General features: G+C 43.0%; 1 pseudogene; it reads right to left on the minus strand.

Annotated features, from left to right (window-relative positions):
• Positions 1 to 267: 267 nt before the first annotated feature.
• Positions 268 to 26984, minus strand: LOC122931754 (annotated as a pseudogene).
• Positions 26985 to 27720: the final 736 nt, after the last annotated feature.

Consider the following 27720-nt stretch of genomic DNA (forward strand, 5'->3'; position numbering starts at 1 on the left):
ACTCTATATATATTTATTATACATTTTGAATGAAGATTTGTATTTTGTAATCTAAAGTTTTGTTCAATAATACATTTGAAAGGTAATAGTGTGTTTACACAAAGGTTAATTAATGTGCGTTAAACAATAATTTTCTATTATAAATTGCGGTCTTCTTTTTTTTGAAAGTAAAGAAAACTTTAATTTAGTGCTCTAAAGTTTTCAGAGCAGCCATTTACAATGAACCAAAATAAGTAAATTTCCTAACGGCAAATTTATTACCTTAAATACTGGAGTGCGATAAACAAAATTCTCATTTTTACAAACATACAACATATTGTTTCATGTAAAACTGAATCTGTAAGAATGTCTCATCTGCTTAACCACGTCCGACTAGCCCCAATCTTCGTCCTCCTCCGCTGCCGCCCGCGCTGCAGGTTGTGAAATGCCAGCATTGCTGTAACCGTTGTCATCCTGGAAGTCACCTCTCTTCCTGCTATCCACTGAAGCAAATTTGCTTGGCTGTGAACTAAAGGTTGGCATGCCATGGGCACTGAACGCCATCTCTTCAAGCCAAGCAGGTACTGTCACGAACTAAGGATCGGATTGCTCCGGATCCCACAGCTGTGACCTAGTGGTCTGTGACGGAGTCTGCGCACACACAGAGACCTCACGTGACCGGGGTATATCTTAAAGGACGGGATGAGCTGGGCCTGGTATGGCCTTTATGACCTTTTATAGCCGGCATCACAGAGTAGTGGTAATAAAAGTGTCCATCTATATCATAGGTGACCCAGGCTTCAGGCTTCAGGAAGATGAGAGTTCACTGTTTTTTTACATATGCCAGAAGCATATAAGATGGCTACCCAGAGGAATTATGTATGTATGCCGGCACAAGGTACCTCCTGGTGAGCATCGGTTAAAACTTTCACTAGTCCACGGACAATTTTTTGCTCGTCATCACCAATCTTATTAAAAAAGAAATGGCTTTTCCAGTGTTGCCGCAGCGTCCGGTTCGGCCGATCCTGTGAACATATTCGTCAACATCGCCAGGGATGTCAAAATTTATCACATGAAGGACGTTCTCGATATCTAATCCTCTGGCAGCAACAGACGTGGCAACAATCACAGGACACTGTCCAGAGCGGAAGTCGCCCAGAGCTTTCTCCCGCTCTCTTTGCTCTCTGTCCCCGTGAATGCTTGTGCAGGGGATTTTTTCTTGACAAAGAAATGTTGCAATTAAATCCGCCATCTTTTTGGTTTTCACAAAAACCATTGTGCGCTCATGGCCTATGAGTTGTAAAAGTTCCAGCAGTTTAGCCTGTGACGAACTGCGACCGCCGCGGCCACAATACGTCACAAAACCGTAACAGATTCTAGGTCTTGGTTGTACGCAGAGGGTAAATTCACAATGCACTCAGAAACAGGTTGTACCTTTCCTCAGAAATAGCGTACACTGTTCTTTCTAGAACTCCTGTCTGGCTTTCTATCCCAAGGCCCGGATGCCTAAATGGTGGCTTAAATCCTTGGTAAAATATATCTTCCTCAGGTATTAGATTCTTGCTTTATTTTCTAATGCATCTGCCCATCAGGGTTACTTATCTTTCCCTGGGATTTCCTTACTTGTCTGTTGAAGGACTGTGGGTTTCTCCCAGGAGGTTCTGTCCTGCTACTGGGGTGACTTCAGAGCTAACTAAGGCTCCCTTGGCTTCAGGCAGGCTAGGTCTCCTCACTAGCCTCCTGGTCATAGCTAGCAGCCGGGGCTATCAAGCTGCATGTCAGGAGGAGGCTTTCTAACCTCTGTCTTCTCAGTAGGAGTAACGCGCACACCAATTGACCCTTGTGTAGTGCCCACCCCTACCTAGTGGGACACTACAATAAGGGAGAGTAATATTGATAATATTGGGAGGACGGTTCAATATTCTCGCGGATCATCCGTGACATAGCCCTCTTTCAATACTCTTCCACTTCAATTATCTGCTGTTCGACATGCACGCGCCACCAACTGGTCCGACAACCACGAACAGATAATCTGGCTTCAAAATCTCTCTAGCAAGATTTTGTATGGGCGTAGGGAACGTGGCACTGAACATTAAAGTTTGCCTTTCTTCTCTTTTTGGCATTCCTTGACTTGACAACAATTTTCTTACATCTTCCATAAAACCCATGTCCAGCATACGATCAGCTTCATACAGAACAAGGTATTTCACTTGGCTCAACCCAATCTTCTCCTTGTTAATAACATCCAGTAACCTCCCAGGTGTCGCACAAAGGATGTTGCAGCCTTGAAATATCTGGCGCAGTGAATTAGACGTTTGTGTTCCTCCATAGATTACAACTGGACGAACGACAGTTCCGTATGCAAATTTCCAAGCATCTAGGTAAATCTGATTGATCAGCTCTCTGGTAGGAGCAACAATTATGGCTTCTGGTTCCTGAAGATCTTTAAACTGACTCTGTCGGAATATTTATGCTGTCTCCGATTGACAGTCTATGCCTTCTTATAATAATGCCCCTCAATTATATTTAAAATCAATTTAGTACTTGATTTCTCTCAGCCGACAAATGTTTGTTTAAACCCAAATCTGGTTTATCTTTTATCTATATAAATATATATATATTATCAACCATACTGGTCTAGAACTGAATTCAGTTCCTTGGAGATAATACCGTGCTTTCACTAGTATATTTTCAATATCCCTGTATTGGATTAATTTTCAGGATGATGCTGCAGGTACACCCCAATCTTATTCCAAAACAGATACTATACACAAAGTATGGTTAATTGAATATATATGTATATATATATATATATATGTATATAGATATGTATTATATTAATTAATTATCCTATAAAATATAGGTAAGGTTATACTATACCAAAATGTCAGCTAGCAGAAATCAGTTTCAATGGTTCTAAGATGGCTGCCTCCAATTACTGAAAAGGTGGTCAGGGCTGGATCTGGTCTTTTGATGATGTTCAGAGAGAGAGCTAGGGAGCTCTAGAGATCGATCCTTTCTGTCAGCCCATACCATCTTTTTATCCTATCTTAGAAAGGGCTTGGCCAAGTTTTATCATTAACTAGTGACCTCACTTTATAATCAATATAACCTCCCTCTAGTATTTTACCCTAACACTAGATGGCACTAGTATTCCATACAAAAATCAAACCACTCGCTTATTTCTCTTATCTAATATACTAGCAATAAATGTTATCTAAGGTTTCAGACAAAACATTGAGAAGATATTGAATAGACAATGGCTTTTTTACTTCGTCAACCACCTGGTTTATCCTTAAATCTTTTGACCAGACCTAATTAAATCAAGATAAACAGGGCTATCTCAATTCATTGTTCTTGGAAGCGACAGGGTTTGTTCATGATCACCTGTGTCCACATTTCTCCATTCAAGAAAACCTCAAGGAAAGAAATAATTAAGTTGTGTGTTACACTGAGAGAGATTCTAAATATATATGCGGCCTCTCCCTCCCTCCCCAGTATTAAATATGACCAGTGCGGCCCCCCTCCCTCTATATTCATTGGTGGCCGGCCGGTGCGGATTCCAAGTATTGTGACCAGTGCGGCCTCCCCCCCCTAATTAAACCCCCCCCCATCATTGGTGGCAGCGGAGAGTACCGATTGGAGTCCCAGTTTAAATCGCTGGGGCTCCGATCGGTTACCATGGCAGCCAAGACGCTATTGCAGTCTTGGCTGCCATGGTTACTTGGCAATAAATACAAGCATTATACTTACCTGAAGAGCTGTGATGTCTGACCGGCCGGGCGCTCCTCCTACTGGTAAGTGACAGGTCTGTGCTATAGGCAATGCGCCGCACAGACCTTTCACTTACCAGTAGGAGGAGCTCCCGGCCGGACACAGACATCGCAGCTCTTAAGGTAAGTATAATGCTTGTATTTATTGCCAAGTAACCATGACAGCCAAGACTGCAATAGCGTCTTGGCTGCCATGGTAACCGATCGGAGCCCCAGCGATTTAAACTGGGACTCCGACCGGTACTTTCCGCGGCCACTAATGATGGGGGGGGGGGATTTTAATTAAGGGGGAGGGAGGGGAGGCCGCACTGGTCACAATACTTGGAATCCGCACTGGCCGGCCACCAATGAATATAGAGGGAGGGGGGCCGCACTGGTCATATTTAATACTGGGAATTCAGCACTGGCCACCGATGAATATAGAGGGAGGGGGGCCGCACTGGTTACAATTAATACTGGGGGGGGGGCTGCACTGGCCACCAATAAATTAAATACAGGAGGGGAGGGTCTGCCCCCTGCTGCCTGGCAGCATCTGCCAGGCAGCAGGGGGCAGTCATGTACACAGTTCTCAGTATATTCTAACTTGAAGCGTCCCCATCACAATGGGAACGCTTCTGTGTTTAGAATATACTGTCGGATCTGAGTTTTCCGAAGTGAAAAATCTGATCTGAAATAAACAGTTATGCAAATGGATCCGTTCTGAACGGATGCAAGCGTTTGCATTATAGGAGCGGGTCCGTCTGTGCAGACACCAGACGGATCCGCTCCTAACGCAAGTGTGAAAGTAGCCTTACCCTTTAGATGTAGGCCTGGTAATGTCACTCTCAGAAGCCGACATCGTCTATTGAAAAAGTACACTATGTCACAGATACATTTTTTCAGCGCACACGTTACACTGCAGATATGGTGCAGCTAATGTCATTGTCCTCAGCGGACACCGTCTACGGGAAAAATGCACTGGATGTCACTGATATTTTAGGGATGCGCACACTTTACACAAGAGATGTGGCGCGAATAACTTAACTGTCCGCAGCGACATATTACACGGTATTTAGCGCAGAATGCGCTATTGTGTCACACACAATAGTCTTTAAAAGGACTTTTAGGTCTCTGAAAATTTTTTGCATAAAAATCTTCCAATTACACTCCCTACACTGTCTATCCCTTCCTATGCAGAGCTCTCCCTAACACTGAGCAATTAAGGTTGCGCTATAAACGTATATTGCTACTGTCACACAGAATAGTCCTTACAAGGACTTTTGGGTCTCTGAAACGTTTTTGTACAAAAATAATTTTAATCCCTACACTCTCTGTCCCTTCCTTTGCACAGCTCTCCCTGACTAATACTGAGCCGAGCACGTGTCATCGGGTGCTTTATAGCATCCGATGACATGTTTTGGCCAGCCAATCACTGTAATGCCAGTAGCCAACATGGCTATTGTCATCACAGTTTGGGCAGTACTTACCTACACATTTATTGGCTGCGAGTACCGCCATGTGCCGAGCATCGAGATGCTCAAACTGAACTGGTGTTCGGCCGAGCATGCTCGATCAACACGAATGGCCATGCATTCCATTTTTCGATGGCTGACGACAAAGGAGGAATCTGAGCAGAAGAAGCAGAAAGTAATGACGAAAATGTGACACTGTAGAACCTGTGGATGTCTCCAAGCTGCCACAAGAGAGACCAGGAGAAGGAAGAAACTCTTGTTGCGGATGCTGGTGGCCACCCTTGTTTGCCAACAGGATGACTGGAACAGTGGCCTGAACTCGCCCAGTGTGCGCTGTCTGTTCTCTCTTGCCCAGCCTCCAGTGTCATCTCAGAGAGGATTTTCAGCATGGCAGAATGCATAACACCCAAGAAAACCAAGCTTTTGTCAAAAGAATGAGGCATGGATCCATGCAGATTTTTTCACAATCCTCCTGCTGAGGCCGAGGATTAGATCTGCTCAGAGGGTGCCCTATTATGCCACTGCTCCTGTCTACCTGCCTACCACCATGTTGTGTGCTGTACAGCTGCTGCCACCATCATGCCACTGTCTGCCTTCCTACTATCATGTTTCTGCTGATATTTCCCCTACTGCCACTTCCGTTACCTGCTACTTAGCTGCCACCACTACTACTACTACTACTACTACTACTACTACAACCATCCTCCTAAACAGCGCACACACACCTTCTGCCTTGTCTGTCCCAAGCAATTTTGCAAATTCCTTCATAGTTCCTATCAGATCATTTATAAACGATTTACTTTTATAAACTAACTCAGCCAGAAGTTTTCCGGGGTAACCTACTCAGTCATTTATTCTGTAACGGTCTTCCATTTTAATATTTTACTTTATGATGATTCTTTATATACTTTTGCTCCACTTCTGACACTGCTTCCATCAACTCACATTTAACTATTCTTACTCTACAATTAAATGAATTATCTAATAATTATTAAAAAATGAAAATTGGACTTCACACAATACACAATAGTCTCTTTCTAACAAAGATAAAACCAGCCTGTAGATCATGTGGATCCAATGATGTTCCCATTCATTTCTTCAATTTCTCTTCTAGATTGATTTCAAGCTGGCAGCTCAGGTGCATGTCCTTTCTCACAGAGCATGTCCTTTCTGTCGCAGCTCTCGTCCTGTCCATGTTATTCCTGCCGGCACCTGTGATGGCTTCTAACCATGAAAAAAGCTGGTGACCAATGACGGATAGAAGTGAGCATGTGCGTCCTCCTCAGCAATGTTACTTAGGTGGATAGAGAAATAAGGAAAACAACAAACAGCAGGTGGCGCTATTCAGGTACATTTTATTAAATAACTCAGCGGCCATATTACATTATAATTACATGCAAATACAACAGAACTGATTCCACCCTAATTGAATCACAAGGTCACTTTGGACAAATAGATCTCCAACTAACCTTAAAAGATTTGCTGATCTATAGTTGTAGTAATAATAGTTTTCTGCATTATATTCAGATATTTGTAGAGGTTGTACAGGATTAGAACTTGTGGCTGCTTTCTTAGATAAACAGCTCCACATCTGTCCATAGGTTATGTCTGGTATTGCAGTATGGCTCTATTAAAGTTAATATGGCAAAATTACAATGCTGCGCTCAACCCTTGGACAGGAGAGGAGATGTTTTGGAGTAAAGAAGTTCTTCTTCTAATCCTGGAAACACCTTTATGTTATAGATCAGAAATCATGGTGAAGCAGCAGGTCCTAAAACTAAGCTCCACACCTTCCACATTTTCTACACTCTGAACATTACAATGGATCCCTCCTAGACTCTAAGCACGTATGGATTCTCCCTCATATGAATATTCAGATGTCTCACTAGACTTAAAGATGTTGTCCGGGATCTCCTACATTGATGACCTATCCTCAGAATAGTCTTATAGGAAATCCCACGGCACTCGATCCGTGGTCCGCGCTGCACGGGAAGGGGCAATCCCCACAAACAGTGTATAAGTAATCCCAGCAGGCGTTTCTCTGTTCAGCACGTTTTTTTTTTTATTGTAGCATATCCATCAGCTGAGGACGGCTGGACAGACCGAAACGCATCCTGAAAAACTTTGATTTATATGCTACAATAAAGAATACACTGTGCTGAACAGAGAAACGCCTCCTGGGATTACTTATACACTATTGATTACAGGATAGGTCATCAATATCAGATTGGCGGGGGTCCGACACCCGGCACCCTCGCTGATGATCTGTTTGAGGAGACGGCTCGCGCAGTGTGCATGTACCGTCTCCCTTCTTTCTTTATGTTCACCGCTACTGTCCCATAGACATACAGCGGAGAGCAGGAAGAGAGAGGGAGAAGGCACGTGTGTACACTGCGCGAGCCGTCTGCTCGTACAGATGATCAGTGGGGGATCCGGGTGTCAGACCCCTACTGATCTGATATTGATGACCTATTCTGAGGATAGGTTATCAATATTAACCCTTTGAGGTTGAGGCCTAATTTCATTTTTGCATTTTGGATTTTTCCTTCCCACGTTCCAATAACCATAACATTTATATTTTCCGTTCACATAGCTATAGGAGGGCTGATTTTTTGCAGGATATGGTGCATTTTCTAATGTCATCATTTAATTTACAATTTCTTGCATTGGAAAATGGGAAGAAAATTATTTGTGTGAAAAATAAAAAATAATGAATTCTGTCAAGGTTTTTTGGGTTTTGATATAACATCGTTCATTGTGCTCTAAAAAGGTCCTAACATCCTTATTCTGTGGCTCCATACAAATGCAGCAAAACCAAATTGTATAGGTTTTTTTGTTTTACTACTTTAATCAACATAAAAACATTTGAAAAAAATATATACATTTTCCTTGCATTGCCATATAACTTTTTTTATCTTTCGGTCTACAAAGCTGTAGGAGGGCTTGTTTTTTGTAACTAACTATTTCTTATTGGTACCATTTTTGCAGTATGTACGGCGTTCACTGTACAGGATTTTTTTATAGTTTAGAGATTTTCACACAGCGATACAAAATATGTTTATTTTTTTGTTGTTTATATATTTTTATATGTAAAATTGGGAAAGGGGGGATTTATAGTTATATATTTTTTTTTTATTTTATTAAAAAAATAAATTTAACACCAATATGTCCCTTAGTACATGGGATCTCTTGATCCCGTCTCCAATTCACACTAATAGATCTCTATCAGGGCTCATGCACATGACCGTATGTAATTTGAGGTGCGAAAAAAAACAACTGATACACAAAAAGCATGGATGACGTCCGTGTGCATTCTGGCCCCTATAAGAACGGTCCTATCTTTGTTGGTAATGCAGACAATAATAGGACATGTTCTATTTTTTTAAGGAGCGGGCATATGGAAACGGAATACACACTTCCATTTTTTACGGACCCATTGAACTGAATAGTTCTGCATATGGTCAACAAAAAAAAAATGTAACAGACACGGAAAGAAAATACGTTTGTGTGCATGAGCCCTTAGGGTGAATAGGATTTTTACTCTCTCCATTCTGAGCTGTGCCTCGTGCATAGCTCAGTATGGAGAACGCCATTGCAGGCCTGGATCACTTAAGCAGCTTGCGGGCTGCCATGGCAACCGATCATAAAGCAGAGGGTACTGGCACACAGTGCAGTTCTGACATGCCTTCAAGATGCAGTTTTGTTAACCCCTGGTGTTCTGCATAGTGGGAATGATTTAAGTAATTCCAGCTAGCTACAATAAAAAAAACTGCATCCTAAATGCAAGTCAGAACTGCACTGTGTGCCAGCACCCAGAGGAAGCAGCATCCCTCTGCCTTCATTCACAGGCACCGCAGGGGTTAAATGAAGGGTGCGACGCAATCTCCGCTCCCTGTCAGGTCAGATACCTTCCCTCAGGCATTATGACTAGAGATGAGCAAATCGACTTTGGATAAAACATCTGAAGTCGATTTGCATAAAACTTCGGTCCAATACTGTATGGAGCGAGCGCTCCGTACAGTATTAGTCTGTACTGGCCCAGATGACCTGAAGTTATTACTTAGCGAAGTCTCTTGTGACTTTGCGTAATAACTTCATAGATTCATTTATAATGTGAAAAACCCATTTCCCCCAACTCGGGTTCGGTTCCAATTGGTACCTTGGAACGGAAAGCAAGTTCGGGAAATGTTTTTTTGCAATAAAAATGAATCTATTAAGTTATTACGCAAAGTCACGCGAGACTTTGCTAAGTAATAAGTTCAAGTAAATGAATAGTAATGGGACGGCTCACTCTCTATATACACGGATAGGTGCCAATGTCCAAAAATGGGATCGATGGGATGTTCATAAAAAGTCAGAAATTTTGAGCATGGCCATGCAACATTGAAAGACACCAAGGAAATCATCTTCTGAAACGAACGAAAGCAAACCGACTGGTGGTCGACTTTATTAACGGCTGGCTACTGATAACAATCCATGATCACAAGATCGAAGCTTCACTACGATTTTTAGCAGCGATTGAAGAGTCTGTATTATACGAAAGAGAAAGAAAAAGTAATAGCTCATCTCACGATAATTGAAGGGATCTTACGGAGATCCGATTTTATAACGTCAGTAAGCAACTACACTCTGCTGTTTGCATTGGATTGAATCGACACCCAGGTAAGCGCTCTAACATGTGGGACACCACTGAGTTGCGCAGTAAATAGTGAATATTATACTCATCACACTATGAGACTGTTTGCTATCGATTTTGCCTAATAGGTATTATTTGCATAAGTACGGGACATTATTCATTTTCTCCAATAACCTGCATTGTATGGACTTTATACATGAGATAGTCCACCCATTGTCTCATTTATCCCACTATTACATGTATGTATGTTTTTTATGTTCTAATAATTTGCACTACTTTACTTTATGGGTTCTTTGCGTGAACCCATATGATTGCGTGCCGGTCCAATACTATTTAAGTAACAACTTCGGCTCATCTGAGCCAATACAGACTAATACGGTACGGAGCGCTCGCTCCATACAGTATTGGACCGAAGTTAAATTCAAATTGACTTTGGATTTTAATTTGAAGTTGATTCGCTCATCTCTAATTATGACATACAATTAAGTCATAATACATGAAGGGATTAAAAGCCCGGACAACCCCTTTAACCACTTCAGCCCCGCTAGGTGAAACCCCCTTCATGACCAGGCCACTTTTTACACTTCGGCACTACACTACTTTCACCGTTTATCGCTCGGTCATGCAACTTACCACCCAAATGAATTTTACCTCCTTTTCTTCTCACTAATGGAGCTTTCATTTGGTGGTATTTTATTGCTGCTGACATTTTTACTTTTTTTGTTATTAATCAAAATGTAACGATTTTTTTGCAAAAAAATGACATTTTTCACTTTCAGCTGTGAAATTTTGCAAAAAAAACGACATCCATATATAAATTTTTCGCTAAATTTATAGTTCTACATGTCTTTGATAAAAAAAAATGTTTGGGCAAAAAAAAAATGGTTTGGGTAAAAGTTATAGCGTTTACAAACTATGGTACAAAAATGTGAATTTCCGCTTTTTGAAACGGCTCTGACTTTCTGAGCACCTGTCATGTTTCCTGAGGTTCTACAATGCCCAAACAGTAGAAAAACCCCACAAATGACCCCATTTCGGAAAGTAGACACCCTAAGGTATTCGCTGATGGGCATAGTGAGTTCATAGAACTTTTTATTTTTTGTCACAAGTTAGCGGAAAATGATGATGATTTCTTTTTTTTTTTTTTTTTTCTGACAAAGTCTCATATTCCACTAACTTGCGACAAAAAATAAAAAATTCTAGGAACTCACCATGCCCCTCACAGAATACCTTGGGGTGTCTTCTTTCCAAAATGGGGTCACTTGTGGGGTAGTTATACTGCCCTGGCAATTTAGGGGCCCAAATGTGTGAGAAGAACTTTGCAATCAAAATGTGTAAGAAATGACCGGTGAAATCCGAAAGGTGCACTTTGGAATATGCGCCCCTTTGCCCACCTTGGCAGCAAAAAAGTGTCACACATGTGGTATCGCCGTACTCATATTTCAAAGTGCACCTTTCGGATTTCACCGGTCATTTTTTACAGATTTTGATTTTCAAATTTTTTTATACAAAGTTGGCATTTGACCAAGATATTTTTCTCACCCAGCATGGGTATATGTAAAATGACACCCCAAAACACATTGCCCAACTTCTCCTGAGTACGGCGATACCAGATGTGTCACACTTTTTTGCTGCCAAGGTGGGCAAAGGGGCACATATTCCAAAGTGCACCTTTCGGATTTTGCAGGGCATTTTTTACACATTTTGATTGCAAAGTTCTTCTCACACATTTGGGCCCCTAAATTGCCAGGGCAGTATAACTACGCCACAAGTGACCCCATTTTGGAAAGAAGACACCCCAAGGTATTCCGTGAGGGGCATGGCGAGTTCCTAGAATTTTTTATTTTTTGTCGCAAGTTAGTGGAATATGAGACTTTGTAAGGAAAAAAGAAAAAAAAAGAAAAATCATCATTTTCCACTAACTTGCGACAAAAAATAAAAAATTCTAGGAACTCGCCGTGCCCCTCAATTCTAGGAACTCGCCGACACCTTGGGGTGTCTTCTTTCCAAAATGGGGTCACTTGTGGCGTAGTTATACTGCCCTGGCAATTTAGGGGCCCAAATGTGTAAGAAGTACCTTGAAATCAAAATGTGTAAAAAATGGCCTGCGAAATCCGAAAGGTGCCCCTTTGCCCACCTTGGCTGCAAAAAAGTGTGACACATCTGGTATCGCCGTACTCAGGAGAAGTTGGGGAATGTGTTTTGGGGTGTCATTTTACATATACCCATGCTGGGTGAGAGAAATATCTTGGCAAAAGACAACTTTTCCCATTTTTTTATACAAAGTTGGCATTTGACCAAGATATTTTTCTCACCCAGCATGGGTATATGTAAAAAGACACCCCAAAACACATTCCCCAACTTCTCCTGAGTACGGCGATACCACATGTGTGACACTTTTTTGCAGCCTAGATGCGCAAAGGTGCCCACATTCCTTTTAGGAGGGCATTTTTAGACATTTGGATCCCAGACTTCTTCTCACACTTTCGGGCCCCTAAAAAGCCAGGGCAGTATAACTACCCCACATGTGACCCCACTTTGGAAAGAAGACACCCCAAGGTATTCAATGAGGGGCATGGCGAGTACCTAGAATTTTTTTTTTTTGCATAAGTTAGCGGATATTGATTTTTTTTGTTTTTTTTCTCACAAAGTCTCACTTTCCGCTAACTTAGGACAAAAATTTCAATCTTTCATGGACTCAATATGCCCCTCACGGAATACCTTGGGGTGTCTTCTTGCCGAAATGGGGTCACATGTGGGGTATTTATACTGCCCTGGCTTTTTAGGGGCCCTAAAGCGTGAGAAGTCTGGAATATAAATGTCTAAAAATGTTTACGCATTTGGATTCCGTGAGGGGTATGGTGCGTCCATGTGAGATTTTATTTTTTGACACAAGTTAGTGGAATATGAGACTTTGTAAGAAAAAACAAAAACAAACAAAAAATGTCCGCTAACTTGTGCCAAAAAAAATGGCTGAATGGAGCCTTACCAGGGGGGGAGTGATCAATGACAGGGGGGTGATCAATGACAGGGGGGTGATCAATGACAGGGGGGTGATCACCCATATAGACTCCCTGATCACCCCCCTGTCATTGATCACCCCCCCTGTAAGGCTCCATTCAGACGTCCGCATGATTTTTACGGATCCATGGATACATGGATCGGATCCACAGAACGCATGCGGACGTCTGAATGGAGCCTTACAGGGGGGTTATCAATGACAGGGGGTGATCAGGGTAATCAGGGTGACTGAGGGTCACTGATCACCCCCCCTGTAAGGCTCCATTCAGACATCCGCATGATTTTTTACGGATCCATGGATACATGGATCGGATCCACAAAATGCATGCGGACGTCTGAATGGAGCCTTACAGGGGGGTTATCAATGACAGGGGTGATCAGGGTAATCAGGGTGATCACCCCCTGTCACTGATCACCCCCCCTGTAAGGCTCCATTCAGACATCCGCATGATTTTTTACGGATCCATGGATCCATGGATCGGATCCACAAAACGCATGCGGACGTCTGAATGGAGCCTTACAGGGGGGTTATCAATGACAGGGGGTGATCAGGGTAATCACCCCCCTGTCACTGATCACCCCCCCTGTAAGGCTCCATTCAGACATCCGCATGATTTTTTACGGATCCATGGATCCATGGATCGGATCCACAAAACGCATGCGGACGTCTGAATGGAGCCTTACAGGGGGGTTATAAATGACAGGGGGTGATCAGGGTAATCAGGGTAATCACCCCCCTGTCACTGATCACCCCCCCTGTTAGGCTCCATTCAGACATCCGCATGATTTTTTACGGATCCATGGATACATGGATCGGATCCACAGAACGCATGCGGACGTCTGAATGGAGCCTTACAGGGGGGTTATCAATGACAGGGGGTGATCAGGGTAATCAGGGTGATCACCCCCCTGTCACTGATCACCCCCCCTGTAAGGCTCCATTCAGACATCCGAATGACTTTTTACGGATCCATGGATACATGGATCGGATCCACAGAACGCATGCGGACGTCTGAATGGAGCCTTACAGGGGGGTTATCAATGACAGGGGGTGATCAGGGTAATCAGGGTGATCACCCCCCTGTCACTGATCACCCCCCCTGTAAGGCTCCATTCAGACATCCGCATGATTTTTTAAGGATCCATGGATACATGGATTGGATCCACAGAACGCATGCGGACGTCTGAATGGAGCCTTACAGGGGGGTTATCAATGACAGGGGGTGATCAGGGTAATCAGGGTGATCACCCCCCTGTCACTGATCACCCCCCCTGTAAGGCTCCATTCAGACGTTCGCATGATTTTTACGGATCCATGGATACATGGATCGGATCCGTAAAAATCATGCGGACGTCTGAATGGAGCCTTACAGGGGGGTGATCAATGACAGGGGGTGATCAGGGAGTGTATATGGGTGATCACCCGCCTGTCATTGATCACCCCCCTGTAAGGCTCCATTCAGACGTCCGCATGATTTTTACGGATCCATGGATACATGGATCCGTAAAAATCATGCGGACGTCTGAATGGAGCCTTACAGGGGGGTGATCAATGACAGGGGGGTGATCAATGACAGGGGGTGATCAGGGAGTGTATATGGGTGATCACCCGCCTGTCATTGATCACCCCCCTGTAAGGCTCCATTCAGACGTCCGCATGATTTTTACGGATCCATGGATACATGGATCGGATCCGTAAAAATCATGCGGACGTCTGAATGGAGCCTGACAGGGGGGTGATCAATGACAGGGCGGTGATCAATGACAGGGGGGTGATCAGGGAGTTTATATGGGGTGATCAGGGGTTTATAAGGGGTTAATAAGTGACGGGGGGGGTGGGGGGTGTAGTGTAGTGTAGTGTGGTGTTTGGTGGGACTGTACTGATCTACCTGTGTCCTCTGGTGGTCGATCCTAACAAAAGGGACCACCAGAGGACCAGGTAGGAGGTATATTAGACACTGTTATGAAAACAGCGTCTAATATACCTGTTAGGGGTTAAAAAATTCGGATCTCCAGCCTGCCAGCGAGCGATCGCCGCTGGCAGGCTGGAGATCCACTCGCTTACCTTCTGTTCCTGTGAGCGCGCGCGCCTGCGTGCGCGCGTTCACAGGAAATCTCGCGTCTCGCGAGATGACGCGCCGATGCGTCCAGGAGGAATAAATCAACCACCTCCCGGACGCATCGGCGCGTTAGGCGGTCGGGAGGTGGTTAATTTACAGCCAAAGCATTTCCCACATTCTGTATATTAAATAGGCTTCTCTCCTGTGTGAATTCTCAGGTGTCTCAAACTTTAATTCTCATTAAAACACTCTCCACATTCAGCGCATGAAAATGGCTTCTATCCTTTGTGAGTTTTCTGATGTTGAACAAGATGTGATTTCATACGAAAACACTTCTCACATTCTGGACATGAAAATGGCTTTTCTCCTGTGTGAATTCTCTGATGACACTCAAGATACTGTTTACTTTTAAATGACGTCCTGCAATCAGGACATTGAAATGGCTTCTCTCCTGTGTGAATTCTCTGATGTTGCACAAGATTTGATCTCTCACTAAAACACTTCTCACATTCAGAACATGAAAATCCCTTCTCTCCTGTGTGAGTTTTCTGATGTCGCACAAGATTTGATTTCATACTAAAACACTTCTCACATTCAGAACATGAAAATGGCTTCTCTCCTGTGTGAATTTTCAGATGAATCTCAAACTGATCTTTACGTTTAAATGACATCCTGCATTCAGGACATGGAAATGGCTTCTCTCCAGTGTGAATTCTTTGATGTTTAATAAGACTTGATTTTTGAGTAAAACATTTCTCACATTCAGGACATGAATATGGCTTCTCTCCTGTGTGAATTATTTGATGTTTAAAAAGACTTGATTTTAGATTAAAACATTTCTCACATTCAGGACATGAATATGGCTTCTCTCCTGTGTGAATTATTTGATGTTTAATAAGACTTGATTTTTGAGTAAAACATTTCTCACATTCAGGACATGAATATGGCTTCTCTCCTGTGTGAATTATTTGATGTTTAAAAAGACTTGATTTTAGATTAAAACATTTCTCACATTCAGGACATGAATATGGCTTCTCTCCTGTGTGAATTATTTGATGTTTAATAAGACTTGATTTTTGATTAAAACATTTCTCACATTCAGGACATGCAAATGGCTTCTCCCCGCTGTGAATTTTCAGATGTATTACAAGATTTGATTTCCCAATAAAATATTTCCCACATTCAGGGCATGAAAATGGCTTAACCCCGGTATGAATTCTCTGATGTACCTCAAGAATTGATTTCTTACTAAAATATTTCCCACATTCCGGACATGGAAATGACCGCTCCCCTGTGTGAATTCTCTGATGTTGCACAAGACTTGATTTATCACTATAACATTTCCCACATTCCGTACATGAAAATGGCTTTTCTCCTGTGTAAATTCTCTGATGTCGCACAAGACTTGATTTATCATTATAACATTTCCCACATTCCGTACATGAAAATGGCTTCTCTCCTGTGTGAATTCTCTCATGTCGCACAAGACTTGATTTACCACTATAACATTTCCCACATTCCGTACATGAAAATGGCTTCTCTCCTGTGTGAGTTTTCTGATGTTCAACAAGATGTGATTTCCGACAAAAACAGTTCCCACATTCTGAATGTGAATATGGCTTCTCTCCTGTGTTATTTCTCTTATTTTCAGCAACACTTGATATCACATTAAAAGTTTTCTCTCTTTCAGAACATGACCGTTCATTTTTATGAATTTCTTTGTGCACAGAAAGATTAGCATTATTTTCAAAATCTTTCCCATATTCAGAATTTGAAGACATCTCACCCAGATTATGTCCAGTTCTATTATTGGTAATTTTGGATTGATTACCTTCTATTTCTATATAGAAGGAGATAGAATTAGATGACCTTGGGAGTCTTTTATCCAGTCTTCACCTGGAGAAAGAAAAATTTTATAAGATAAAAGGTTCTCTTTTTCCTAATTACACACAAACAGTTAAAATATAAAATGTAATTAGCATGCAGATAAAAATATGGGTTAATTCACAGATGATGGGTCGCACTACTGTATGGGGAAACCTGGATGGGTGCTCACAGCCCGCAGATTCACCCAATCTAACAAGCAAAAAATTATACAATAGAAAGGGCTGGGCACTCACTATATCTAGTAGCCGTGGTACTTTATTGAATAAAATCAATTATTATATTATTAAAAACACATATTCTAACACACATTCATACACATCGATAATAATATCTAAAATATATATAATCACTGTAACACAATGGTAAAAGGACCTATTTGATATATATAAAAAAAATCGGATGTGACCAATAATTCGCATATATGGAGGATGAGAACAATCCAAAACTATCCGAATGTTCAGTCCAATATCAGAAGTGTGCCATATACAAAAAGGACGAATGAAATAGTCGATCCGATATCCTGGGATCTTTTGCAGAGACTAATAGTCCTGAATTCAAATATGTTCGCACAGTTCAAAGTAACAGCGTTAATTTCCAAATTAATTATTTGTCAGTCTTATTATAGTCTACTCACATAATAAATGTACTTAGGCGGCTCAGATCAGCAATCCGCGGTATATAAAAATATACCAATGTTCTAAATACTAACTGCTAATAAGACATGAAATGTATTAAATAAAATAAATCTGTCACCAAATTCTGTTTGACACACACAAGAGCATCATTGGCATTGATCACTAAAGTCATATTAAGGGTTCATCAACACGTCCGCAGTGTATTGCGGATCCGCAATGCACCCGGCTGGCACCCCCATAGAACTGCTTATTCTTGTCCACAACAAGAATAGGACATGTTCTATTTTTTTATGGATCCACGGACCGGAAGATTGGGGGTGCGCTCTGGAAATGTGGATAGCACACAGTTATAAAAAAAAACTTTTTTCCCATTTTTGTATTTTATTTGTCCCACTGTGGGAATAACATTATTATACAGAAATATCACCTTTCTATAAATGTATCAAACATTTTGTTATTTATAATGGCTTGTCTTATTTACAGGGCAATCATCAGTCTGAAATAAAATGGCCACAATCCTACAAGTACAAAGAAAACCGGTCCAAATCACACAGCAGGATGGGTTATTTCTAGAGACGAGGGAATTTTAGCTTATGACATTTGTTCACACTTCGTTTAGTGGTAAAAGGTGAATTGCATTATGGATTCCGTTACCACAGACTATAACGCAATTCTATGACGAGAGGACTCCCCTACATAACGGAAACAGGACGGATCCATTTTGCGGTCCATAGTCTTCTATTATGACAGAATGAATAACGGAATGCCTCCAAATGCATTCCGTCATAGAATTACGTTATGGTCTGTGGTAACGGAATCCATAACGCAATTCACCTTTCACCACCAAACGAATACCAGACCTGCCTCAGCCTCCTCTCTGCTCTAGCCAAGTACTGGGAGGTCCTACAATTAGACCCCATGTTGGCAAAAATCTTACCTAACTGCCCTTCCATCACGTACAGACGCACCAAAAATCTAAAGGATCTGTTGGTAAACAGTTACCATCCAGGTCATCAGACCAAATTGAATACAGACTCAAAAGGTTCCAAATGGGGATGTACCCCATGCGGGAGGTGCGTGGCATGCCCCAATGTCGACAGGACCACTTCCTTTAGCAATCCATTTGCCAACAGTAAACAATACACCATGTAGTTATCTGCCGTCCATTTGGATAATGAGCGGTTAACTGTGTGCTTTCGTATACTATGTCATCTTACGTCATGTCCAGCTCCCAGTCACTGGCCTGGTAACTTTTACCCTGACCTATACTTAATAAGTTTCCATGCACTTTGATCATCTGCCCATATTTAGAGGTGTCTGTGGCCTGGTATGTGTATCTGCATTGGGCTGCTTTCACACTGGCGTTCGGGGTTCCGCTTGTGAGTTCTGTTTAAAGGCTCTCACAAGCGGACCCGAACGGATCTGTAGAGCCCCGATGCATTCTGAGTGGATGCGCTTCCGCTTGGAGTGCATCGGGATGGCACCGCTTGGCCTCCGTTCCGTTCGGCAGGCAGACACCCGAGCGCAGACACTAGCCTAAGTGTGCCGCCGCGGTCGTGTGCTGCATCACGTGGCCGCTCCGTCACTAAGGCTTGCCTGCGTTGCTGGGGTGGGGCGTTCACCACTGCTTGTGCTTTTGCAGTGGGGGTGTTACCTTGGCGGCGCCCGTGACATCGCGGTCGCGTGCTGTGTCACGTGATCGCCGCATCACTATCCCTCCGCCCCTTGGAGTTTGAGGCCTCATGTTTTGTTGGTGCCGCTGTCACTCAGACGTTTGGCCGCACCTACTGCACTGCCCCCAGTTCCTTCTCCATATGACTACATGGGCCACTGATTGGCTTAACTGGCATGGTCAGGGCGTGTCTTATGATGCACCTCTGACACTGTGGCCATGTGCTTGCTCACATGATCGCTCTGTCAGCTTAGTCCTGCCCCCATTAGGTGCTTTTGGTTCTATTATTGGCTCTTAAGTACTGGGGCTCCAATTCCATTGGTGCTGACGTCATTCAGGTCCTGCAATCTTAATTATCTTCCACACACCTGTGTGGGCACTATATAGGGGAGATGTTTTTATGTGTTTCCTTATCCCCAGAAGAAGCCAGATTTGCTGGCAAAACGGCGTTGGGTCAGGAGTTGGCCGAGAGATCTTTGCACCATTCAGGGCATGTTTAATTGTGTTCCTTTGTGTTCCTTCCATCTTAACCTCAGTCTCTACAATTGCCTCTTTTGCATTGTGTTTGGGGCGTTGCTGCCATGAGGCTCTGAGGTATGCTCTTTCAGCTAGTATTCTTTTTCCCTGTATTTTCGTGCACTGATCTCCCGGCCTCTCCTTGGGTCCTGCTCCTCATTTGTGTGTCCCGCCTTGTGCTGCCTGTTTTATAATACATGTAAGTACTGTTCATATATATTTACAATAAAGCTTTTTGGATTTTCATATACACGAAAGTCAGCTTCATTTTTTGGTGATTATTTTCTATTGTCAGTAATCACCATCCTCCATACAACTGATGAGATCTTAGCTGAGTCTCTGTAATAACGGAGCTCATGAAGAGATGAGAGAAGTGCAGAGAGAACATCCTCCAGGATAGTCCCTGTACACTTGGCCACTTAGAAGCAGAGACAGATGTTGGTGCAATCACCAGCATACCAGACAGACACAGGACGGACTGCAAGCCAGGCACACAAACAGGAACCCAAACAAACTCAGGACACTGTTTAGACAAGTCATAATAGGAACCAGAAAACAAGACAAATGCCTGCACCCCATATAGAACGGATGCATGGTGGTCACAGGCAGGGCTGCATACATAGACTATATATCCGGCCTCTGGAGAACCCAGGAGGCCTCTGCACAAAGGCAAAGAACCAGACTAGCAGATGCCTGTTCCCTATTCAGAGTTAGTTCATGGGAGAACAGGCAGATCTGCACAAAACACATGGAACTGGACAAGGTAACCTTTTATGTCTCAGTAGGTGACCACACAGACAGGACAGATAGAAGAACCCCAGGTCGGGTTCATAGTTCCTGCACCCAGCAGAGCTGGAGACAGACTGACCTCCGGGGCCACAGCTAACAGGAATATACAGTATAGCACCTAGTAACCACAGCCAGACCAAGACATTAACCTCCCAAGAACCAGACAACAGGGAGAGGAGAAAGAAAATACAAGGAGAACAGTATATACACACAGGCCGCCGTAAAAATACCTGTTGCCTATGGCAACCAGCCTACACGGCATCCATTGTAGCCAGTATGCGAGAGCAACCAATGTGAGTAAACATGGCAACCCGTGTCACAGTGAGCCACACCATGACACTACCATTATAAATAATGAGGAATCTGGTAATGCATTTATAATAAAGTAATATTTCAGTATTCTCTACCATTTTATTTCATTAATTGTGGGAGATGAGGAGTTACAGATTGGTACATGGATCCCAACAGCCCCTAGAGACTGGCACATGGACCCAGGTGGAGAAGTGAGGCTTTGACACATATTTCTTATGGTAAAATCACTAGAATCTGTTTTCTGATTGACATTGTTTCTGTACAGCATTTTATACACATTTTATATCAGATTGGTCTAGTGCCAGGAAAATGATGGAATCTAAATGAAGTATAAATAATAGCAGATTGTCCTCCAGTCGCTCAAGTTCTTAATGATAAATTTATTTAAGTCATAAGGGCACAAAAAACCTTAAAAATACATTCTGGACGGCTTTATGACACTTCTAAGCTTGTGTGTAATAGATGACTTTGGGGTGATATTTACTATATACTGTACTGACTGCTTTCTGTATAGAGACCTTTATTATATTACTATGTACAGATATCTATAGAGGTGCTGGAAATAAAAGTGTCTACGGGGAAAATAACGTATTGACAAATCAGACACCAATTAAAGATTCCCCCTGTCAGTAATCTTCTTTCCTGCTGTTAATGATGCTTTGGTGTGGTCCAGTGATGGCAGTCAGGATCGGTGATTGTCCATGTTCCCGGCAGAGTTACAGGTATGTACTATCACATGTATGGACACTGCGTGTACAATCACTTACACACTACTGTGCGGACAATCACCAGTCACTGCTGCCATCACTGAACCTCCAGGAAAGAGTTATTCCCATTGTAAGAATTCCCTTCCTCTTACTGGGTCTGATTCTAAGGTTCAGAGCAAGAAATGGAATACAAGAAGAAGTGTAGAAAATGTGTATTGTAAAAGGTGGAAAATCCGTGTCCAGTTATGATGGGATTTATATTGAGATTTACATGGAGACAAACACAAGAGACATGACAGACAGAGACACATTGTCCTTATACACAGCACAGATTACAATATCTTATAATTCCATCCACTTACAGTCAGTTCAGTGACACTTACCAGACATAGACCCTCCACACACTCAGGACTTGATCTCCAGTCAGTGTCTTCTTCTCAGTAAGTCAGTGAGCCAAGTAAATTCCCTTGGTGAATTCCAGCTTTCTGAGCCATGCTTGGGTCTTTTATACCCCTTTGGTGGCTATAGCCATCTGCTCCTCCTCTTCCCCCAGGAGACGCCCAGTCCCACCTTCATTATTCACCCTCATTACCATATACAATAGAAGCATAATTGTGCCTCCTCCTCATCTAACAGTTTAGCATTTTCTAGCCTCCTGAGATGGTCCTTCATTTACACATTGTATTTGAGGGTAGAGACCTATTGTTCACACTCCTATTTAGCATCTGTAAGAGATTCCTGGGATACTCCGAGACCTTTTCATATGAGAATCAGTGTAAACAATGAGCATTTTACATCCTGATGAGATACATTCCATCCAGACCTACAACCACATGACTCTCCATCTATAATTCAGTCTACAGGTGAAACTTGAAAAATTAGAATATTGTGCAAAGTTCATTTATTTCAGTAATGCAACTTAAAAGGTGAAACTAACATGAGACTCATTACATGCAAAGCGAGATATTTCAAGCCTTTATTTGTTATAATTTAGATGATTATGGCTTACAGCTTATGAAACCCCTAAGTCACAATTTTGAGGTAACCTTTGCTCAAGGGGTATGGATTCATTAGCTGACTAGAGTGTGACACTTTGAGCCTAGAATATTGAACCTTTTCACAAAATTCAAATTTTAAGTTGCATTAGTGAAATAAATGAATTTTTGCATGATATTCAAATTTTTAGAGTTTCACCTATATTTTACATCATAACAATTGATCAATTTAAGAACAAAACATTTGCTCTTGGCCGATCTATGGAGTTTCTGAGACACATTAAAACCAAATATAGAAGACAAAGACATAACAGAGTAAAACAAAAATCCAGAGTGTGACATTATTTTTTGTTTGGTCTCGTAATGCTTTGGTTTTTCTGGTGTCAGAAATTGCTATGATGATGGACACTCCTGTCCTATGTACCTTGGCTCAGTGGTCCCCAATCTTTTTTGCACCAAGGAGCAGTTTAATGCAAGACAATTTTCCCAGGGACTGGGTGGGGTGGGGGGGTTCTGGGGCAGGGCAGGTCTTAGGGGGTGCTGGTCGGCGCTGCCTGATTCACGTGCATAACAAAACACAAGGTGGCTATTAAAATATATAACAGGGCTCTACTACACAGGGCTCTGCTACACTCCTGATATTTTCAAGGTGACATGGAAGAGGTTCTGCAGGTCATCCTCCAGCTCACTCCCTCAGATACTAGCTGAAACTGGATGCCGACAACCCCCCTCCCCCCCTCGGGCTGTCATGTTTATTTCCATTGGTGTGACAGTGAGACCTAACCAATCCCTCCCCTCACAAGCTCTTTTCAGCATTTTCATTGGTGGGGCAACGGGACCTAACCAATCCCTGCCTCACTAGCCCTTTTCAAGCATTTTCATTGATCGCAGTGGCTGGCCGGCATCACAGTGAGAAGGAAGGAACGCTCTCCTTCCTTCCCACTGTACGGCCGCTTGTTGTGTGTGATGTGCGTGTCGGGCTTGCATGCACCTGGCGTCTCCCCTCCTCTGTATTGCCGTAGCCCGGCAAACAATCTTCCAGGGCCCAGTCCTGGGCCGAGGCCCGGTGGTTGGGGACCGATGCCTTGGCGTATATATTTTTACCAGTTTTTGAAGACTCTTATGAGTTAACAGTACAAAATCCTTATGTACAGTAGATCAAATCTTCTTTTAGATACATCCATTAAGTGTTCATCATATATTCAGAGGAGGAAGTGCAGTTTCTAGATTTTGTTACTTATTTAAATAACATCAATGAGATGAATATGAAGTTCACGTGTAAATTTGACACTGAAGATGGATTTGTCCCGGTGGCTATAGAAGATGGTGACATTATTACAGAAGGCTATAAAAAAACAACTGCTACAAATTCTTTACATCATTTTAATAGCTTTCATATTCACGGTGTCAAAAGATCAATCCATAATAGTCAGTTCATAAAGGGGTATTCCCATCTGAATGATCACTGTTAACTCTGTTAGTGATCTAAATACATTTTTTTACCCAATTCCGACCCTTTTTGGAGAAAAATAGTCCCCTCTTACCTGATGTTGTCTGTTGTCTCTCCTGGTTACAGCCACCTTTCCTGTCGAATCCTGCCGGGCTGCGCTTGCACAGAAGACTGAAGATTCTCTCAAGGCCGGGCAATGTCCTGAACACGCACGCCGCTGCGCATGCGCCATGATGACTTCTTCCTGGCAGTATAGTACAGAGCTGTGAACGCGCACGCCGGCTCTGTCCTATGCAGGCCAGGAATAAGTCACCAATGGCGCATGCGCGGCATGCCTGCACGTTCAGGACATTGCGCGACCCGGCCGGGAGAAAAACTTCAGTGTCCTGCGCAAGTGCGGCCTGGCCGGGAGAAGACGTCACTCAAGCCCAGCCGAATCCAGGAAGTGGACGTCGCGCTGGACGAAGGTAAGTATTAAAACTGAAGATGGGAATACCCCTTTAAGGTTGAGTAGAATTAATATCATTAACAATGCATTTGGGAAACAGCTAAAGTCTTTAAAAATATGCTTGTTAGGGCTCATTCAGAAGGACACATGTTGCTTTCCGCATCTGATCCGTAATTTTGCACATAAGACACAGACCCATTTACTTCTATAAGGCCCCAAAACATCTTTTCTTCCGTTCTACGGCCCCACAAAATAAATAAAACATGTCCTATACGTGTCAGTGAAAGTCTCCAGATGTAGGGTATTGCTAAAAATGTGTGTTTTTTTTTAAATCCTGAAAATTATTGCAGTATTTCAAGCTTGTATTTCACACTGACAAATGCTACAAAGGCACCACATGTAGGATTTTGCCAAAATTGGTATTTTTTTAATCAAGAATATTATTGAAGTATTTCAAGCTTGTATTTCACACTAACAAATGCAGCATAAGCCCCAAATTTAGTATTTTGGCAAAAATGTGTTTTTTTTAAACCCAGAAAATTATTGCAGTATTTCAAGCTTGTATTTCACACTGACAAATGCTGCAAAGGCCCCAGATGTAGGGTCTTGCAAAGAATGGGTGTTTTTTTTTTAACCTAGAATATAATTGCAGTATTCATATGCTGTTCTGGTGCACTGAATTTGCATAAAATGGCCGCCGATGCCCACCTAACTAACAGACGGATAAAAGTAACTTTTCTGTGTCACTGGGCTCAGGGCAGGGCAAAAAGATTGTGCACTGCACCCACACAACAAAATCTATGTAGATCGCTGAGTTAACAAACACTTCAGATTAAATATTCTTTCCTATTCTCTCCCTTACAGCAGCAGCATCCTCTCCCTACACTAGTAACAGCAGAGTGATGTGCGGTGCTACGTGACTCCAGCTTATATAGAGGCTGGGTAACATGCTGCACTGGCCATGCCATTAGTAGGCACGGCTGTGATGGCTTCTAAGGGCACACGAGTTAAACGCTTGTTGATTAGCTGCTCTGCAGCCTTTCAAAAAGCGCCATTAACTTGCCGAGCACCAAACCTGAACCCAAACTTTACTGAAAAGTCCGGGTCCAAGGTCCAAAAATCCTAAAGTTTGGTACGAACCCAAACTTTACAGTTCGGGTTCGCTCAACCCAAGTGAACACCCAGTAATCCGTGTTGTCTAAAATGCATATAACGCGCGGGGCGGGCAACCTAGCATGAATTCTGTCATATGTGCCAGGCTACCAACAGGCAAGACTTTGCTGTCGTAATCAGGAGGATGACTCTTAAACTCCTCATCCTCTTCCTCCTCTTCTCCCCACCCACGCTGAACCGATGGAATTAAACTTCCATGGGTACTACCCTCTTTAGCCGAGGCAACTGTCTCCTGCTCCTCCCCCTCTTCATCGTCCAATTCGCGCTGAAAAGACAAACTGAGGGTGCTCTGGCTATCACCCTGTGTAATGTCTTCTTCCCCCATTTCCCCCTCTTCCACATGCAAAGCATCAGCCTTAATTGTGAGCAGTGAGTGTTTGAGTAGACACAGAAGTGGGATGGTAACGCTGATAATAGCGTTATCGCCGCTCACCATCTGTGTGGATTCGTCAAAGTTTCTTAAAACCTCACAGAGGTCAGACATCCATGCCCACTCCTCACTTCTGAAGAGCGGAAGCTGACTGGAAAGGCGATGACCATGTTGCAGCTGGTATAACACTACTGCCCTCTGCTGCTCACAAAGCCTGGCCAACTTGTGGAACGCAAAGTTCCAGCACGTGCTCACGTCGCACAACAGACGGTGAGCTGGGGCGTGACCTGACCGAGCTTGATGGCGGCTGCCTGAGAGCGGAGCTCCCGCTACTAGATTATACTACAGCCTTAGAGAAGACACTCCACAAAGCGCTGGCCCCGATCGTGGCAGACCTAGCCACTATCAAAGCGGATGTCCGCCATATTGGGGATAGAGTTGAATCCCTAGAAAACGTACAAGACGCCATGCTGACTTTTAACACAGTGGTCAAAGACTCGTTGGGGGCTCATACCAGGGCCATGAATAGCCTACTCCTACAGATGAAGGATCAAGAGAATAGAAGCCGACGGCGAAATATACGTATCAGAGGGCTTCCAGAAGCAGAGGAGAAAGAAGACCTGATGAATATTATGAGTTTACTTTTCACCTCTCTACTAGTCCCAGAACGGGCTAAAGGTATTACTGTGGAGAGAGTGCACAGAGCATTACGGCCTAAGCCTAGCTCCTATGAAAATCCCAGGGACATTATCTGTGGCATATTAAGCTACAGGGACACAGAAGAAGTTCTATAGAAAGCAAGGGAGAAAGGAGAGATTCACCTACTGGGGAGAAGCGTGCAAATATATCAAGATATAGCGGCATCTACACTTCAAAAAAGAAGATTGCTTAAACTGCTGACAGATCTCCTTCGGTCTTCTAAGATACCATACAACAGGTGGTTATTCCCTTTTGGCTTCCTGATAACAGCGGGGAACCGTAGGTTCATAGTCCGATCGCCTGCCGACTTACCACCCGTTTGGGAAATGCTGGACATTGCACCAGTTGAAGTTCCATCCTGGCTTCCAGTCCCTTCAGAGGAGGACTTACCACCTTTGCCGCAAGCCTCATCATGGCTGAAACCGAGGCAGCCGAGAAACGGACGTAGCAAGAGAGCGGCAAGTAGAGGGATAGACACCTGAGACTTTTGCCGAAACTCGGATGCTTACGGTCATGTTGCTCTAGTAGTCGTTCAACCTACAGTGTACCTTTATGTTCGTTATTAACCCCTCCCGCGCTTACCTAATTCACTGTTCACTCAAACAGTGAGGATCCCATAGTTGTTTTTTGTTTTATGGTAAACAGTATCTGCACAGTCTGGAGGGATTAATAATCAATAATTGATAATGCGTAGTGATGGGTAGTTAATTAGCAGGGTTAAATGTTCACTGGGCTGTAGTAGGAATCTAGGCCGATCAGGGAATACTGATGGAAATCGATTCCCCCCCCCCGTAAGAAGAATTTCATGGGGGATTCTGGTAATACCCCATTTATGCATAGTTTTATTGTTATAAGTTTATGCTCCACCTTTTGGTCACACTTTTATTTGCAAGGATGCTATATCATATTATGGCACATTAATGGCGCCGTTAATACTTAATGTTGCTTCCTACAATGTACATGGCTGTAATGGCCCTGTCAAGAGGAGCCGCATTTTTAGGTCTAATAAAAAAGAGGCCATAGATATCATTATGCTGCAAGAGACACATTTTGCAGTTCACCATGTACCAAATCTAGGTAACTCAGCTTTTCATTACTGGTACCATTCCTGTACAGATACATCTGCGGCTAAAGGGGTCAGTATTGG

The sequence above is a fragment of the Bufo gargarizans genome, chromosome 3 (assembly GCF_014858855.1).
Source record: "Bufo gargarizans isolate SCDJY-AF-19 chromosome 3, ASM1485885v1, whole genome shotgun sequence".
Classification (NCBI taxonomy): Eukaryota; Metazoa; Chordata; class Amphibia; order Anura; family Bufonidae; genus Bufo; species Bufo gargarizans.